Source organism: Adiantum capillus-veneris, chromosome 1 (genome assembly GCF_014529385.1).
Source record: "Adiantum capillus-veneris isolate H3 chromosome 1, ASM1452938v2, whole genome shotgun sequence".
Classification (NCBI taxonomy): domain Eukaryota; kingdom Viridiplantae; phylum Streptophyta; class Polypodiopsida; order Polypodiales; family Pteridaceae; genus Adiantum; species Adiantum capillus-veneris.
Window position 1 is genome coordinate 43,886,570 of NC_140931.1, and position 6,000 is coordinate 43,892,569.

Here is a 6,000-nt window from a genome sequence, read left to right on the forward strand (position 1 = left end):
TAAACGATGGTTCTTTAATCATCTTCATCTTGTATGTAGATTATATGCTCATCATAGGGAAATCAAGGTTGAGATCAATTAAGTGAAAGAGATGCTAAACACTCGTTTTTCCATGAAAGACTTGGGAAATGCCAATCACTTTCTTGATATGCGCATTAAGAGAGATAGGCAACCTGGAATTCTTGAATTGTCTCAAGAACAGTACATCCACGAGGTCTTGCAATGTTTAAGTATGTAGGGGGGAAGTCATTGAGTACCCCACTGCAAGCATACTTCAAACTTAGCAAGGAAGATTCTCCCAAGACAGATTCTAAGAAAGAGGAAATGGCAAAAGTGTCATATTCTTCAAAATTGGCAGTTTGATGTACGCTATGGTAGCCACAAGACCAGACATTGCACATGCAATGGGAGTAGTTAGAAGGTACATGTCAAACCCTGGCAAGAAACATTGGGAAGCAGTGAAAAAAATCCTCAGATGCCTTAAGGGTATAGCTAGCAAGTGTTTACGCTTTGGGAACAACGATGCATCTATTATGGGTTACACGGATGCGGATTATGTGGGTTGTGTGGATGGTAGAAGATCCACATCTCGCTATGTGTTTATGTTTCCTGGAATGGCAATCTCTTGGAGATCGTGTCTCCAAGACTACACGTCTTCATCTACCACTAAGGCAGAGTATGTTGTTGTGTTGGATGCCAGCAAAGAAGCCATACGATTAGCTCATCTGGTGGGAGATTTGGGCATTCACAAGGTTCTAGTACTACATTGTGATAGTCAGAGTGCCATTGCTTTGGCAAAGAATTCAGTGTTTCACTCAAAGTCAAAACACATAGAGGTCAGATACCATGTCATATGAGATGTATTGATTGGCAAGCACATTGAGCTTTTCAAGGTTCACACTGCCAACAACCCCACAGATGCTCTCACAAAGAGCCTAGCCTCAAAGTGATTTACTCACTGTATAGAGCTTATGCGTGTAGGATGAAGCTTGGGTGATACTTCATCAACTTTGTATAGACTAACTGTACGAATGCCACTATTGGCAACTCTGACCTTCAAGTGGGAGGTTGTTGGGGTGTAGGCCAGGTGGCCCATGGGAACCACCCCTAACTTTATTTTCTCTATAATGAATATAGGGAGAGAAAGTGAGAGTTGATTTGCACTCTCACTTTCTACTCCACTAACCCAAATAGCTATCTGCATGTGCTTCTCCTTCTTCCCCAATTTCCCCTGACACACACTCTCCCTTGCTAGTGCACATATGCACACACGCATCCACACGCACACGAACTCTACAATAAACTCTAAATTGTCACACATGTCTGCTATATGGATGCCAAGGAGCCAAACTATGGTGAGAAATCTTGGGAGAAAACTGGCAGAGTCTCCCCCATAAACTAAGCAAAACACTCAAGCAAAATCTCAACCATAGACCGTGACAAACTGGCAACAAATGGGAGATCACTCAACCACTACACAATCATGATATTCATGATTGATCACATCAAAACTGATGGTCACATATGCATAAAATTAGTTCCACGATCTGCACTATGTAGGCACACAATATGGGACAAACAGCTCAACCAAGCGTAAAGCACATAACCAGATACGCAAGTAGTGAGCAAAAACACTCAAAACACATCCCACAAGAAAATTGCCTGCAAAAATATGCAAAAACGTGTGAAACCTATGAATGCCTGTAATCTGTAGCTACACAAACATATGCAACTCTCACTCCTGCGAGAGTGGATGTAAAAACACTAAACCCGAGTCCAAACCGACAAAACTTGTCAATACTGGGACAACCACTAAACTATCAAAGAGTAAAACTGCAAATACACATGAACTAGTCTTGCTTGGTGGGCCTTGCTATATAAAATCTATAAAATATAACAGGACATATGCAAATTGACTTTTAACAGCTAGCACTGAAGGGAAGAAGAGCAAGACTAATTTGGGAAGGGTGGCATTGCGTGAAAGGGATATACACTTGAAAAATGCTATAATGTTTATGGGAGGAGACAAAGTTAAGTGCATCAATTATTAGAGATTATAGGAGTGGCTACAGTTGAGATTATATCCAAGCGAGGTTGTACTACTATGTCTACAGATGATTGTTTTTCTAGTATACATGCTACATGTAAATTCTTGCAAACGGAAAGTAATTCAAAAAGAAATTTTTCATTGAATGGTTGGTAGCGCAACACGTCGGCTCACACTTTTGAAGGTGGATTTTGAGTGTGTTTTACCTTTCTTATTTTATAGTTGTTTGTGTTTTTCCTTTCTTCTTTTGTAGTTGTTCCCAGTACAATGAATGAGAACAATGATACATGTAACTTCATTGTTTGCTGCATCGTTTGTCAAGTCGATATTTTTAGTGATCATGCAGTGCTGCATGCAAATTGCGATCGAATCCAGCTCATTGAATTTAGGGTCTAGGAGAAACTAATGAAGGACATTTATGTAACCCGCGTTTGTTTTCATTTCAAGTTTTGTAATGTCAATTTGATTGTACAATTTATTCAAGGCAAGGTTGTTATAGTGCGCAGAAACGAGCTGAGTAAGGTAGTTGAAGCTGGACATACTGTTCAGCTAGCCATTGGGTCTTGTTGCACAAAGCTGCTATGATCTCTAAGGCTTATAATTAGTTATTGGGGAACCACTGCTTGTGGAGAAGATCACTTGGTAGCTTTTTGCACGGAGTTTTTTTTAGAGCTTTTCATGGTAGTGATGTTTTTTTAAATTTTAAAATTTAAATCTAATGCCACATGGTGGCTTCTGCGTTCAGATAGTGCGAAAAGAACCTTGGGCTCACCAAGTAAGCATGGAGAGAATCTGGGAAAAATTCGCTAGAGTTTCCCTTGAAAACTTAGTGAAAACTCAAAAAATCTCACCAATACCGCATAAAGCATAGATAGAACACTCAGTGTATCAGTAAAAAATCCACAAATGGTATACATGCACTGCCAAATCCCTGGCAAATTGACTCACTCCTGAACGAGTGGCTCTATGGGTCTGTACCTGTCCAAAAACACCTGCAAACCTGTGAATCTGCTACTTGCAAGCTGTCACTAGCTCACATTGTATCGGCATATGCATACATAGCATAATCGCGCAAAATCATGCTAAAAAATCTTTGAAGTGACCCACACAGTCCTACATGAGCACAACTCCTGTGTCGCATAATCCACACTGTAAAAGTGCAAGCTATGAATAGAAAACCTCGACCAAAATTAATCCTCCGTCGAAACTCCAATGTTGTCCACTCGTGTTGTCGATGCAAAAGACTCTGCCTCCAAGAAAGTGTGCGCTCAGGAAACCTCGTCTCTTAAGATACCGCTTCGATGGTGTGTAAACGCCTTCGTGCTTTGTTGCCCAAATTTACCAAAAACTCAAACCACAAGCTCTGCACAAGTAGAAATTGCATCTTTAGCTTAGAATTTATGCACCAAACTTTGAGCTCCTGTCGTGCTTCCAAAAGTGCATCAAACTCGCACACTGTGAGTACAAAAAACCTAAAATTTCTGTATACAACCAGGATGAGCTGAATATCAACAAAACAGTGAGGAATTTGTAGAAAGTTTCTTCTACAAAGTTGTAGACCATGTCGAAATGGAGGGGCCTTGGGGCAAAATATTCAAATTTGCATTCTACAAGGAGAGAAATGAATCTCAAAACAGTGCTGTTGCACACACAATTTTTGGGTAGCACCTTCACGTACACATTATCTTCCGCATTGTCTTCTGATCTTCCACAAGAACATACATCACTCCACCTCAGCTCACAAGCTCTCACTATGTTGTCACAAAGCTTCCAAGCTTTCTTGATCTATCCACCGCCAAGAGAGAGCAAGCTATCGCCTCGAAGCTCTTCAAGCCATTGTGCTCCACGTGATCGCCATGCACTCTGATAGCAATTGTGAGTACGTGAATGCGGTGCATGTGCGGAGAGAGAGAGAGAGAGAGAGAGAGAGAGAGAAAACTGAGGATGTGAGTGGAGTAGCTCTACAAAATGTGTGTAAGAGAGCCGCTTATTCTTCTATCTAGTAAAGAATAAGGTGTGTACAAGTAATGGATAGTCGAACGTCCCTGGAGTGTCCGATCTGGGTAAGAGGCACACCGCCCTTACCCCAACAAAGAAAATATGAAAATAGGAAAGACTTATTAGATGTACATAGTTGAAAGATCTCTTGCATCAAAAAGTGTACCTACATGGGAGGGTTATACTTGATAGATTTACAACTTAGATGTCACGACTTTTTTGAAATAGAGTTACTATGACAAGCTAAAGAGAGTTTCAAAAATCAATACTCACACCAAAGTAAAATTAATGATTCAAGAATGTATTCATTTTGTGCTAACAAGTGGTTATGGAAAGCAAATGCGTAATGAAATAAAACATGAGGTTAGTAGGGCTCCCCAATCTCAGAAAAATAAAAATTATATACATTAGTTAGGAGATCCATTGAAATGCATGGCTCTGACGGGTAATAGTTTGGAAGGCAGAAAATGAATAGGCGGCACTGCAGCTTATATCAAGGTAATAGAACTTGCAACAAAATTATGCATAACTTGCAGCAGCAGGTCGTGAGTCGTGACCACTACAAGCAAGAATTCTATGGGTGATGAGCACTTGTGCAAAGGCTATGGGCGACAAGGGCATTGTATTTGTGGGCACGAAGGTGATGAGAACGTGAGTAGGAGGAGGTGACACATGGGCACACAAGTTGATGATGGTATCGACTCTCTCTCTCTCTCTCTCTCTCTCTCTCTCTTGCAATGCTATGACTTTGGAGTGTAGAATTATGGCTCTCACTCCCTTAATACTCTTGCTTCTTGTCCTTCTCTCTTGCTCTCAATCGGTCTCTCTCTCTCTCTCTCTCTCTCTCTCTCTCTCTCCATCTAGAGTCTACAATCAACTTATCTCTCTCACATGTGCTCAGATAGAGTCTCTCTCTCTCTCTCTCTCTCTCTCTCTCTCTCTCTCTCTCTCTCTCTCTCTCTCTCTCTCTCTCTCTCTCTCTCTCCTGAGCAATTGAAGGGTCTCCTTCCCTACGGTGGGTGATGGCCAAGACAATTGGATGTGAGCATCCACCCAAACACACTTTGCAGATGGTTGTGGGCCGTTGGAGATAGGCTTGCAGAGGGGGAGGAGGGGGGAGTGAGGGAGGGCATCGCAGAGGGTGAGATTGATTGGTAGTTGGGGGGGGGGGGGGGGGGGGGGGGGGGGGGGGGGTTGTTACAAAAAGGATTCATAAGGAAGTGCTTGAGGTAATGCCTCTCTTTCCCTCTGGCTTTGTCTCTCTTGAAGTTCAGTTCTATTCAGTTCAGGTTGCGAGGCAAGGGCTGCTACGGGTAGAGGATTGGGTGCGAGGAGCTAGGTTTGTGTGCACAGTGTTATGAATCATGAGCATGAGTCTCTCTCTTTCTCTCTCTCTCAATGATAAATGATGCATTCAATTGTAATTTATAGTGGGATTTAATTTCTTATTGGAAGGATTTCTTATGTGTACCAAAGTGTTTTAAAGGAACCTTTGAGTTAGGAACACCTTTTAATTTTTTTGAATTAAAAGAGGTCAATAATGTTTTAAAAAAACCATTATATTTTCTAAATGGTTGCAAAAAATTAGCAGTTTCAATTAGTCTATAGAACAAGATAACGTATACAAAAGATTCAACATTAAATTGCATGTGGAAGACTTCCTCACTTGTGAATATATCCAAACACAAATGAACAATAGAGGTAACAAAATTAAAGAAGATAGAAAAACTCCGCAATGTGGAGGAACAAAGATCGTGTCTTTGATTCTCCCTTTGATTATGATTTGACATATCCCACTATCCATTTTTGGATATAGTGTACCTAGAAAGTTGCTAAAACAATCATCCACTAGGATAATGATCAATAGTGAAATTAAAAGGACTTGGTCTAATCTAGTGAAAGTTGGAGAATCTCGATTGAAATTTCATTGGTCCTCCTCAATTTTCAAGGGCAAT